Source organism: Gouania willdenowi, chromosome 12, assembly GCF_900634775.1.
Source record: "Gouania willdenowi chromosome 12, fGouWil2.1, whole genome shotgun sequence".
Classification (NCBI taxonomy): domain Eukaryota; kingdom Metazoa; phylum Chordata; class Actinopteri; order Blenniiformes; family Gobiesocidae; genus Gouania; species Gouania willdenowi.
Window position 1 is genome coordinate 6,191,200 of NC_041055.1, and position 14,065 is coordinate 6,205,264.

Consider the following 14,065-nt stretch of genomic DNA (forward strand, 5'->3'; position numbering starts at 1 on the left):
TCATAGAAACACCAGCTCCCGCTGAGACACGGAGGAAGATTAACATTTAATACGCACTGACACCTCTGGGTCATGGAGGCAGTTAAGGAAGTGAAAAACACCTCCATCTTCACAGAGGAACCTCCTGCTGCTGCAGGTCAAAGGTGAGACGGACGCGACGTACGCAGTCGAGACAAAAACGCTTCTTCTGTGAAGATTTATGAATAAACTCTCGCCAGAAACCAGAGGTAAACTGGAACCAAAATTCAGCCCCGGCATTTTATGTGTAGACCAACCCACGACATGATCAACGACATGTAGAAGCTGTTATTAAGTCAGTGATGCTCAACATGTGGCTTTTTATGTCTTAATTTGAATTATTATTCTACCAGAAAACCTTAAAAAGAGGAAACTTTTTAACCCCTTTTTTTACCGTTTTCCTTTGGCCATTTTGAAATTTCCTTTGTCCCATTCTTGCCCCTTTTCAAAACTTTTTTCAGACTTTAGCTACCTTTTGCTAATAAATATCCCATTTTTACACTTCTCTTCAATTTTTGCCCTTTCTTTAATTTTATTGGCCACTTTCCATCCCAATAACCTACCTTTTGCCCAATATTCATCACTTGTTTCCTTTCTTCCTTACATTTTTCCTCTTTTTGTTCCACATTTTTGCCCTTTTTCACTATTGTTTGCCACGTTTTGCTCATTTAAGCTACCCTATGCCATTACATACCACCTGGTTCCTCTTTATTTGCCCATTTTTTGGCCATTCTTGACTGCTTTTGGTGCCATTTTTGTCACTTTTCACTCTTTTCTTGTCGTGTTTTTGGCCACCTGTTACCATGTCTGCCTCCACTCGCTCTTCAAAAAAAAAAAAAAAAAAAAAAAAACGTAGCGGACCGGACTGACCCACTTTGGGTCTGTGGCCCACAAGACGATGCCCGGTATGCCAGATGGCCAGTCCACCCCTGCCTTAAACTACATCAGACAGCCTGTGTTTGGTTAGAGACTCATTAGTTCTTCAGAATACTTATTAAATCCCTTAAATCAAGAGCAAGAAAATTCAGTTTTTAGTGTGCCAGTCCTTACTTTTCTCAGCATTTAACAAGCATATCACATACATTGGCTAAAGAAGCAGATTAAGATACATTTATGTGGCCCCCGCTGTGATAAAAGTTGCCCATCTGATTGGTTCCTTCCTCAGCCAATAGGAACGCTATTTCTGCTTCCAAAGTTTGTTGCTGTTTAAGCCTCCTATTAACCTCAAATATTACTAACACATTTTACCCTTGGGGTCAATTTGCCTCCAGAAAATGATTTTCAGAAAATTGTTGACCAAGTTTTTGTGTCAGGCACTTTGTTTATTTGTTGAATACATAAATAATCCCTTAATAATGGAACCATGACCTGTTCTCTAGCGCCACCATCAGGAAAAACATTTAATGAACATTGAATGGGGTCAAATTGATAACAGGAGGGTTAAATACATATTCACAAAGCAAAGAGAGATCATGATTAACAAAAAGACTTAAACCAGAACACAGTTTAAATCAGTCAGCCCTTACTTACCTCAGCATTTAAGAAAAACCCATAAAGCGAGACAGTAGCAGCTTTATATCTGTACCTTTATGTGACTTCTTATAGAGCAAACATTCATGTCTCGAGCAGTGTTTCTATTACCCTTGGAAATGTGCAAAATCTAAATAGATCAATAAAAACTGGAAATGGAAACACTTGAATTTCTAAAAAAAAACACTCAAATATCCCTAAAATGTTTTTGCGCTTTCATGAGAAGCTTTTTTTTTTTTTTTTTAGATGTTTTGATATTGAAATGTATCGAAAAAGCGCAATTTCTGCAATTACACGTCACGGGACGTGATGCCACATGACCACTTCTGTCTGAGGAAACGCAGTACGTGTGGACAGAAGAGGAGACCGAAACATTTCTCTGAATTATACTTCAAATTATTACTGCCACTCAAGGCTCGGCGTCCAAGTATGGCCCTTTAATTCATCCAATCCGGCACGCAAAATAAAGTAAAAAAGACTAAGAAAGCATGAATCAATGTGTAAATTAACAAATAATTTAGTTGTGGATTTCTCAGTATTGCAAAGGGGTGTAAAATATCTGGCAATTTTACACTGGAACTTAAGCTTGGGAATTTAGAAAATATTAAATAATAGAAACTTTTTGTGGGAATTATTTATTGAAATGAAGCAGAAATTAGGAATAATTTTACATGACTGTATCATATCCAAACATAATTATTGTCATCCATGCAAAATAACACACTTCAAAAACCCTAATGTTTCAACAGAATTATTTAGAGGTAGAACGTTACAATTATTCAAGAGTAGTTTGATTGAGTTTGTCACCAATTCAATGAAACTACAACATTTGCAGGGATTTCCAGTTTTCTCATGCTTGTATAACACGATGGAAGTCATTTTTACTCTTGAATTGTTGGAACAAACCTAAAATCCTGCTCAATCCTCAAATTATTTGACAAAATTTCCCCAAATTTAAAAATATTGTCACAACCTTTCACTTATTGCTTGGATATTGTCGGTGCCTTTTATACTCTAAAATACATGCTTTTATTTTATTTATAAATGCAAAGTAGCACTTATGTTGAAATTGTTCCATTTGAGATCAAACTTGTCCATATTTGGCCCCTGAACTAAAACGAGTTTGACACCCCTGTTTTAGACGCACCCCTGGTCCCCCACACCTTACTGTACTAAAGGCAGCATCAGTCGATCAGAGTCTTTAATATGAACCGATGCAGAGCAGCAACGTCTCACTCGCTGGATTTCCATTACAGATTTTTGCAAAATAAAAGCAATATTTCTAAATGTCGACAAAGCCCTTTGAACGTGTTTCCATTGAAGGTTGTTTTGGAGCCTCGTGACTCCTGTGAAATCTCATCCCGTGAGACTTCTCTGAAGGAGGATGGACTTTCCAAACCTCCTTATAACACTAATACTTTTAAAGTACAATACTTAGAAATGTCCTGGTCTCCTCTTCTGTCCACACGTACCGCACCATGTTTTCTCAGAGAGAAGTGGTCACGTGACCAGGTACGTCACATCCTGTGTTTCCATTGCACTTTTTTGATACATTTCATTATCAAATCGTCTGAAAAACCTCCTCATGAAAGCGTAAAACTTGTTTGTGATATTTGAGTGCATCTAGGTGTTTCCATTACCAGTTCTTGCTGCGCTATTTAGATTTTGTGTTTCCAAAATTAATGAAAGAGACATGAATCATGAAGTCACATAAAGGTCCAGATATAAAGCTGCTACTGTCTCGCTTTTTGGGTTTTTCTTAAATGCTGAGATAAGTAAGGGCTGAATGAGTTAAAGCAGAGCTAAGTAACTTGTGCTTAGTGCTCCCCCTATAGGTTCCTTTTGGTTATGTAACTGTCGTAAAAACTCCCCACCCCCGCCGCCTGCCCCACCCCACAGCTACATGCGCACCTTTGCTCTCCCAAGACAGTAGCAACCGATCACTGAAAAATCCTGCTTTCACACATATAGTCCCATGTGACCATGTGAACAGTATGAGGAAGAGAGACAAGTAAATGAAATGAATGATGTGGGAGTAATACGGAATTGAGTGTGGAAATGTGTCTGATGTGTTTGTTTGTGTGTGTGCTGACAAAGCGGCTCTGAAAATGGATGGATGGATGGATGGATGGATAATAGATATAGATAGATGGATGGATATTTGTGTGTGTGCTGCCTGATGGAGTGCTGAGTTGCGAGTGTGTGTGTGCGTGTCTGTTGCCGTGACGACAGTGCGTGCGTTGCTCCATTCCTCGGACAAAGGTCTTCTCTGCCTTTTTAAAAAGTGAATTTAAAAGTGAATTTGTAGGCAACTGTGTGCAGCCACGGGGCTGGTGATAACCTAGCTTTAATGTGTATTGGGCTGCCGTAAAGCAGTTTTCTGGGGAGAAGTGGTCATGTGACCAGGTGCGTCACGTCCTGTGGCGTGAATTTGCGGAAAAAGTGTTTCCATCACAAATTAAGGTGTTTCCATTAGCAGTTTTTAATGCGCTTCTTAGAGTTTGCGCACTTCCAAGGGTAATGGAAACACCGCTACAGTCAATGCATTAGTGACGCTCATGTATTGTACCATGGACAAACATTGACACATAAATATTTGGTCTGTTTTTGTCCTTGTTCTAAACACATTAATGTTTGTATGAGTAGTTCCCGTCAAAGTGTGTCCCACACAAACAAACCGGCCAACTTTCAACTCAAAGCCTGACAGAGCGCGCCATTTATGAGGTCCCCAAGGTCTCACACACACACACACACACACACACACACACACACACACACACACACACACACACACACACACACACACACACACACACACACACACATCTCAGAGCCATTCAGCCTGTTGTTTCCTGATCAGCGCTGTTCCAAACAGATTCAGTGTGACTGTACTTGTGTGTGTGTGTGTGTGTGTGTGTGTGTGTGTGTGTGTGTGTGTGTGTGTGTGTGTGTGTGTGTGTGTGTGTGTGTGTGTGTGTGTGTGTGTGTGTGTGTGTGTGTGTGTGTGTGTGTGTGTGCGTGTGTGTGTGTGTGTGGAGGATAACACTCCCACTGTGTACGGGCGCTAACCTGCTTTGACTGGGTGTTCCTGTGGTGGTGGGGGTGATGGGTGGAGGTCAGGGTGGAGCCGCTCTCTGACACAGAGGAGGGTTGTTGGACTCGCGGCGTCGATGTTTTCCCCGTAAATCACTCGGCTTCTCTCTGCACAACATGGTCCAAAACATGATGACGTGAACAGGGAAGAAAATCCCTCAGAAAAGACCATTTTTCCCTGTTAGGTGTAGCGGTTCAACTGGTGAGCGTTATAACTGTGACTAGCAGAAGCGTTTTACCTTCATCTAAACTGCTTCAATCAAAGCTGTCATCTAAAGTGTGTTTTATTGCAATCAGTTGATCAGATACCAGTCCCAAGATAACATGGTCACCAGTTGAACCGTTACACCAACTAGCACAAGCGCACAATTCTGCTGTTTCCAGCTCCAAACGTTAGAGAAGAAGAATGAGAGGACACATTTGGACTATTTTAGAATGGCTAACAGACTTTTAGATGACCGTGTGGGTCAGATCACGCCACTCGTTCAACAAGCACGCACATACCATGAAAATTGGCCCAGGGGCGGGACAATAAATACACAAAACCCATTGGATTTCTGACCAATCGCAGGACAATAATCTGCTGTGAATGTTTCTGACATTTTGCTTAAACTTTTAAAGATGAAGCCCAGTTTATAGTCCAAAAAAAAAAATTAAAAAACACCAAGTACGTTTTAAAACGAATATCCTGTCATTGTATATTTTTTCAAAAACAAATAAATAGATATTTTGACGTTTAATTATTTCGTGACCCCTGAATCAACTGCATCAACCCATAATCAACAGTTCTCAGCAGAACAATAAACATCTGTGGTTCAACGTCAATAATCAAATAATGGGAAAACTCACATTTTTGTTTAATTAAAGAAAGGAAGAAGCTTCATAATTGGAAACCAACGAACGTCATTTACGAATGTGAGTCAAGTCGAATTAATTCTGCACAACATTTATCAATAATAACCACTGTTTTCTTCTGAAGAATCTATACTTTTATATATAATCATATATGATAAAGTTACTTGTTGGAGCATGATTCTCACATCTAATTTGGCTTCAGGTCCCACGGTACACCATTTACTAAAAAATATGCTTTAGTTTGTTAAAATATGTTTATCATAGCACAGGTAGATGTGGACTCAAATGATGACAAATTAATCAAAAGTAAAAAAAAAAAAAAAAAAAGTTAATATCAGTAAAAATGAAATCAACAGCACTATATTAATAAACTAATGCATAATGTTGCATTACTGACAGCTTTTGCAAAAAAAAAAAAAAAAAAAAAATATTACGCAAAATCCTTTTTAACATTTTTTTTTTTTTTTTTTCTCACAAAAATGCCCGTACAGCCCACTGAAAACAGATCTGTGACCCACTTATGCATCCCGGCCCAGCAGTTGAGAACTCCTAGCATGTGTTCATCTGAAAGAGCTGTAGAATTTAAATGTTTTGCAACCAAAAAAATAAACAATTAAAATATATATATATATATTATGCATAAATTCTAAGTAAATAATAATAGTAGAAATAGAAATTGTATCTGCAAATACTGGAAAACTGTTACAAAACATTCAAGCGAGGACTCTTTTAATTAAATGCATAAAACAGGTTTGAAATGAAGAGAAACGTAATTCTTTACCTTTCTAAAGGTCTGACACAAACGTGCGTGTTGTGTGCGTGTTCAAAGTGAGCGTTAACAAGGCTTTACCTGCAGTAGGAGATCCGTGCGCTGCTGCTGCTGCTGCTGACGGACGGAATGAAGCTGCGCGCGTCACTGAGCAGCAAGGTACCCGTGCGCGCGCCTCATGCACGCTCATCCCCGAGCACGCGTGTGCGCGGTGTGTTAATTCTGTGCGTGTGCGTGTGAGTGCATAAGCCCAGAGCCCAGGGTCATTTTTTCCATTTACGTTAAATATTGTTTTCAAAACAAACAAACAAGTTTCATACACAAAAGCAAGTAACATTGGAAAGTTTGTTATCACTGTCGTAATGTAATGTTTAAATGTGTTGTTTATTATTTGTCGTACCAACAAACAATGAACTATTCTTTTATTGTTTGTTAGTTTTTGTTTTTGCCGTTTGAAATGTGTTGTTTATTCTTTGTTGGTCTGTTGTTGATTGTTTGTTTTATGTTTGTTTTATGTTTGCAGCTTGCTGTTGTTTTTTGTTTGTCATCAAAGTTATTTGTTTAATGTTTATTTTAATTATTGTTGAGGGCCTGTTATAAGTTTATTTCTCCGTTAGCATCACCCATCCAAACATTCTCTGTCAGAGAGCCCCTGTCCTACGAAGCTGGATATAAATACGTTCACTTAAACCAGGTGATTTCAGCCAGTGACGCGCACACTCCTGTGACAGGGGTGGAGATTTCAGCGTCAGACCAATCACAATCATGGAGAAACTGTGTAGAGCAGTGTTTCTCAAATGGGGGTGCGTGTATCCTCGGGGTATGCGATGGTACTCCAGGAGGACTTGTGAGAGAGAGAGAGTGGAAAATTATCTCAAAAAAAAGCATAAAAATATGGGGATTTTAAAATGTGTATTTTTGGTTTAAAATGATAATCATAATGTTGATGATGAAAATGATCTAAATATGAAATGAACTGAAAATACAAAGGTCAGTCTTGGTCCCACACCAGGTGGGAGATGACAGGAAATTATAAAAATCTATTCATGAGGCACTAAATACTATTTCTTCCACTTATTTACAAAGTTAGATTCTTTAAAATAAACATGTGTTAAGTTAATCCTCATTCATTCCATCATTGTGCTCTATAATTATTTTCTATAGTATTGTGAGCAAAATGTTGTCGCTGGGGAAAGGGGATACAATAGGATTCAGAAATAAGAGAACGGTGGTACTTGGGCAAAAACACTGGTGTAGAGCAACTGAGGAATAATTCTTTAAAAAAATATGAAGAACTAAAATCCATAATTCAGACGTTGCTGCAGAAAAAGCAGGAAGAAAAGAACACAGGCAGGAAGCTGCTGACATTGTTATGCTGCATTCACACAGGATGCGTCACGAAATGTTCATGTGACCAGATTACATACAAAGTCAATTAATAGATGCGTCCCAGATGCAAAATCTTTCCTGTGCGGCAGCGTGGTCCGATCCGCAGCGTTGGCTGTGCGAGCACACTCCCAATTTTTTGTCATATCCGCACATTTGCAAGAGTTGAAAGTATTGAACTCCTGCGACTGTTTCGCATGACAAAAGTCAGTCAGAGTCTTTGTTGACAATGACGTCAGGCCGTCAACACGGTCACCGGTCTGTTCACCCATTCAACCATGAAGTAGAAGCTGTGTGTGACCACCTGGAGCTGTATGACACGGCCTTTATAACCAGGACTGGACTAGGAAGGATTTGGCGTGGAGGAGAATCAGCGAGGAGGTGGTAGTAGCAGGTAAAAGTTCTCTCTGTAGTTTTCATCTTTGAAAGTCAGCACTGAGCTAGCATAGCATTAGCCGCTAATCACACCGGCTTTTTTCACTAGTGGTTTATGTTTATGAGAGGAGAAAAAGGAGCACAGCTCCTCGCTTCAGCAGGCAGTGAAACTCACTGAGTTGGATGTGTCGCTGGTGGGCGGGGCTTCGCTTCAGATGTGCGTATGAAGCGAATAGGGACATTTTTTTCTGCGAAACCTGCGGAATGTTTTGTGCGGCATGCAGTAGACTCATTCGGTGTGAACGCAGCATTAATGCGTAAAAGTGTGAGATTATACAATATGAATCCATGGGATGGTAAACATGCTCTGATTAGTTTCACTTTATTACATCACAGACGTGTTTATATTCAGGTAGACCTCCTCAATTTATCACACACACACTGGGATGAGAGCACATTGGTTCACTATATGTTCCTGCTGATGCTGTCAGCGTCACCATAGCGAATGAATGAATGAATGAATGAATGAATGAATGAATGAATGAATGAATGATCCTTCAGTACAAATGGGGAGTGTCTCTCCACAGGCTTCATCAGGTGACTGTAGATCAGTCCATCAGATATAAATCTACATCTTTCCTAAATTATGTCATCAGTAAATTAAACGGTTCTTTTTATCCATTAATAATCTTTCTTTCCTAAACGCAGCTGTCAGATCTACACCAATCAGGATCTAATAACAATGAACAGGTCATTACCTAAGAGAACTGATTGGTCAGGAGGTGGGACTTTAGTACTGCTTAGATCTTATCCACTTCATAACCTGGACCCGACCAGGTTAGGTGTTCAACCCAAGTTACCACGGTGATTTATCCCGGTAAGACGTTAGCAAGCTTCGAAGTACAGCACACACCGAAAAAAATCCAGGAATTTAGCGCGACAAGAGGAAATCCAGCTTCGTAGTACATGCCCTAATGATTCTGGTTTGTTGTTTTTGGTTTATTTGTTTGTTTTCTTTTTACAGTTTGTAGTTTGTAGTATTTAGTTTGCTGTTTGAAGTGTGTTCTTCATTGTTTGTTTGTAAAACTTGGCTGGTATTGAAGTGATCCATGGCCGGATAATTGGTAAGTTTTGCACATATATGGTTTTATATGCAATAATACAATACTGCACCGGTTTGTTCTTTTATTGATTGTCACTGCATTGTTAGCAACAGTCATAAGAACACAGGCACTTGTGCTAATAATAATAACTGTGTGTATTTTTTTCCAAGTGTCGATACATGAAGAGTTTTTAAATACAAACATGAAACATGAAAGAAGCAATGAACCGTTTGTATAATATTTCAAACTTTCTTCTTTCATTTTAGGCTGTAAAACGGATTGTCATGATGTTTCTAAATGTTCTCAATCTGAGGTCTGGACTTGACTTGAACAGTATGGACTAAGGAACACCTGTGATGGCATGATGATCTATGGAGAACGTCACTAGATCCTTCTTTTTTGTTCTGTTCAGGCCTGAGGAGTGAACACTGAGGCCGATACGGTCAGTGAGCTTCTTCAGCAGAAGGTTAATAGAAACATAAAGACTGAAAAATGTCAGCGTCAGGCTGTGAGCCGTGACCAGACACTAAATCTCTCTCAACTTAATGACTTTTAGTTACACACACACACACACACACACACACACACACACACACACACACACACGCACACACACGCACACACACAGTGGTCATGTGACTTTTAAATTCTGTGAACGCTTTACTAAAAACATCAGGTATCACTCACTGTCACCTTAAAATAAACTGACTTATTTTTGACAAGAAATACTTGTAATACATCTTTTATGTACATATTTTACACTATATTGTGTATATTATATAGAATTTAAAAAAAAAAAAACATTTAAAAAGCTATTGTTTAATTTAAACATTAACTATATTACTACAATGAGTCAATTTATATTCTATTGAATATTTTAGGATATATAATATACATTTTTATTATAATTAAACTTTAAAGACTTCACCAACATCAACAAAAAAAGGTTAAAACACTGTTTGAGGTCAGTTATCCCTTACTCTTCTTTACATTTAAACCAAGTTTCTCATTCAACCAAATACTGTAATTGTTCGCTCTCTCATAAAATAAAGTAAAAAAAATTCTTAAAATAATTTCAAATATCAAGGCTTTTGGCAACAAAAATAGAGTTTGAAGGCAGCAAGCCCTTAATATTCTTAGCATTTAGTAAAAAAACAGGCAATATTGTGACACATTGATGGATTAATGTGTGTGAAAGGATGGGAACGATTCGTCCTCCACCCGAACATCAGCATTAAAAGCCTCCAGCTTTCATTCACTGATGTGGTGAAATACAAGATTTACAATCTGCGAACGTCTCTTTTCCTACTTAATTTCAAACACTTTCACAAACCACAAACCCATGAAAGCCAGAGATATGAGATGTTTAAAGCACAGTTAACAGCTTTCTGTCACAAAAGCCCAGTTGTTAAAGTATAAAATGTTGTTAAAACTATAAAAATAACCTCCTTTAGGATCATCTGAGGGCGACTGCAGCCAGATTCACAGCTGACAGGAAAAAGATGGAATCTGTTCTGGTCTGCTGTAAAAGCTGCTCAGAGAAAGTGAATGAACTCTCATTGAGTTCTCCTCTGTGGTGAATGGTGAATGAACTGGGACTAGTGAGTGGTTATTATGGGGTGGAGCTGCAGCAGTGTGTTCCAGTGGTGGAATAAACTCACGTGAAGCACAAAGAAGCTTCTGTGCGATGTGTAAACTCGTAAATCAACCAAAACATTGTGAGCGCCTGCTCAGTCGTCTGAAGAGCAGCCTTCACTGCTGTCACCATCTGACCCTGTGGGGATGTTCTGTCTTTGTGTTATGGTAATTATGTGTTGTAGTGAAGGTCATGGGTTCAATCCCCAGTTTGTTTCTGCTCCTGTTTTATTGGAATTTTGGCTGCATTTGTTTGAACCCAAATAAATCTGACAGAACATATCGGAAAAGTGCAAAAAACGGACCATATAGAGTAACTAAACCCCAAAACCACTTTTTTTCTGCTGAATACAAATGTATTTGGGTATAAAGTAGTGCTGATGATGATTGATTCTGGTCCAACTCTCAAAATTTTAGTCAAAGTAATTCAATTTGGCATATTTAGCTGTAAAATATCAGAGTGACTGCCTTCTATGGGTTGAAACCATTCTATTACAATTGATTGTTGCTATTGGCTGAGAACAAGATCACGTGAAGTTTTGGGACCATCTTGCATCACAAACACTGTTAGCCCCGCCCCTTTTATAAAAACTAGCACCTGTGGGCTCTACAATCTGTGGTGAGTTGGTTGGGATTGAGAAGATCGTTAATAGAGGTATAGTGAGTAATGAGTAGCTAGTTAGCATACCATAGATTGTTTATTGGACATTTTATAGGATCGACTGGGCGTGTCTTAACTGCTCCAGGAGCCCCGCCCATAATCAAGGCATTTTTTGAATTTCCCTCCTAGTGGCAGGTCAGGAGAAAGCGGCGATTTAGTTACTATTTAAGTTTGGGATGCCGACTCTGGAACTTGGGTAGGATCTGTCAGTGCCCGATCGTTTCACGGGCCTGATCCTTTCGGATCCTTTTAACGCATTCATGTAAACAACGTCACTTCTTTCACAGAAGTTCGGTGTTGCGCCGCGCTGCCTTAGGCGGGTTGGGGCTGGTGGCTTAGAGCCCACTGTCCTCCTTGCTGTGCTGGCGTTGGGGGGTGTCTCGTGTCGGCGCGTGGGTGATCGGGGATGGCCTTTGTGGGGGGGGCTCTGCTGGCGGCATTAGTGTGGGGTGGCAGTGCTTGGCTGGGGGTGCTTAGGTTCGCCTGCCTTTCGGTCCGTGGCTGGCGGGATGGCCCTGCTTGGGCGATTGGTGGCACCCTCTCTCGTCGGGAGGGCTGGGGCCGCCTCCCTGTGGAGGGTGTTGTATTGTGGTGCTGTGCGGGCCTGCGCTGGCCCTGGTGCGGGCGCTGGCTGCTCTCCTGCTCGGCCACCCCCTGCTTTGGCGGGGCGGGCCGCTCTGGGCCGGCGAGCAGCGGGGGTTGTCTCCTGGAACGCTAGGGGATGTGGCTGGTGCCCGGCTATGCCTGGGGGGTGGGGGGTCCAGCCGTAATTCGTGGTGTGGTCGGCATGGTTTGGGGGGTGCTGCGGGGTGGGTCTTCGACTGTGCTGCTCGGCGCGTCCCTGGGGCCCGCGGTGCCGCGTGCCCGTCTGCACCATTTACTCTCTCCGGTGGCCCGCCATGTGGACGGGCCGGGCTCATTCCAGACAGGCCTCCTACATGGACACTTCACTCACTCTCAGCTGGTCTGGCTCACCCACTTGGTGCACCACACACATATACCCAACCCTTGGGGGCCTCGATGGAGAGGCTGGTGTTGGAGGGGGCCGCCACCTGTGCTACTAAGTAGTAGCGCAGGGGCGACACTACCACCTCTGGTTGCCCTACTATTCCCTCCAATTTTAATTACACCTCAACACACCACCCCCCAGAGGGTGGGACCACTACTTCCACCCTCCGGAGCTATTGCACCACATACACATATATACACATAGGTTGGATGGGGAGCATTGCTCCCCTCCATCCACCATTTTAAATAGCATTTCATACATTCACTAAACACACACATTCACTCAGGGGATAGGGAAGTGCCTCTCCAGTGGGGAATGGAGAGGCACCATAACAGGGTGGTGGGTAGTTTCACACATTTGGGCCTGTCGGGTGGGGGCCCGGCACACATTCTGTTCAAGGCAATAGGGAGAAATGTGTGTGGGCTCATTCTCTTTGGTTGTCAGTGCTTTATCACCCATTAACATTAAAAGACTTAAAATGTATGTTTATTTTTTCAAAAATCCTGCCCTATGCTCCTTTAAAAACATTTGTCGAAATGTTTCAGTGAAAATAAACATTTAAAGATGGTTAATTTACTCCAAAAACTTTGTTAGCAGCATTTAACTCTACTAAGTACTAAAGGCCCACGGGCACCGTGTTGGTGACCCCTGCTTTAGTTTGTGGGTTGTGGGTTCTTGTTTGTGTGTTACTAGCCCTGTCCAGACAGCATACTGGTGCTGAGAGGAGAGAGTGATTCCTTTCGTTCTCTCACAGGTGAAGCCCAATGACTTGATGACCCTCACTACTTAAGAAGTGTTTTACCCTTAAAGGCTTGCATTTTAAAAACAGCAGGGGCTTATGGGAAAAGTAGTCGCCTGAGAATAAAGCAGTAAGTAAGTAATTGTATGTGGTTCCTTACTGAGTGATCCTAAAGGGTTTCATTTGGCTGTCAAACGTCAGTCATCCGTGCGTTTCCTGCAGAGCTTTATTAAAGATCCTCGACTCAATCAGAGTCTGTCCGCGCAGAAACAGACGCAGCTTTCTGACTTCAGGACTTCCTCCACCTTCAGAAAGCTGTCTTTGTGTCACAGCCCACCTTAACCTCACTATGCAGTAAAAAGCCTGTGAAACTTTGTTTCAAACGCCAAACAAACGACCGGAGTGACTCTAACCGTATACTGTTTGATATTACTGATGACATGATGAGATATTAAAAGTACTTGCTACTTATGTACTTATGTGTTATGAAGCACTATTTACCACATTTTTATTGTCTCCTGAGCAGCAATACAGAAATTATTATTATTATTATTATTATTATTATTATTATTATTATTATTATTATTATTATTATTATTATGTTATATCATTTTTGGTGTAATTTTGTGTATGTTGAAGACATTTTTTGTTGGATGTTGTTTTGGGTATATTTATTCATATGTTTCTGTTATTTTGTGTTTTTAGTCATTCTGTATATTTTCGTTGTCGTATTGTTATTTTGTTGTTGTTTTGGAGTGATTTTGTCTTTTATTGTGTTTACTTTTTAAAGTTATTGTATGGGTTTTATTGTTGGGTTATTTGTGTGTTTTCAGAGCCGTGTTGTTTACTTTCTTGTTTTTTTGTGTGATTTTTGAGAGATTTTGTGTATTTC

At 40.5% G+C, this 14,065-nt stretch overlaps 1 protein-coding gene across 2 annotated transcripts in view; it reads right to left on the minus strand.

Annotated features, from left to right (window-relative positions):
• hapln1b (hyaluronan and proteoglycan link protein 1b) overlaps positions 1-6,383 on the minus strand; it is a 48,161-nt gene extending 41,778 nt beyond the window's left edge. For both annotated transcript variants that reach the window (XM_028462622.1, XM_028462621.1), the window contains exons 1-2: positions 6,347-6,383; positions 4,618-4,749 (exon numbers count right to left, since the gene is read on the minus strand). The gene's annotated coding sequence lies outside the window, so the exon portion shown is untranslated. The remainder of the gene's footprint in view (positions 1-4,617; positions 4,750-6,346) is intronic.
• Positions 6,384-14,065: the final 7,682 nt, after the last annotated feature.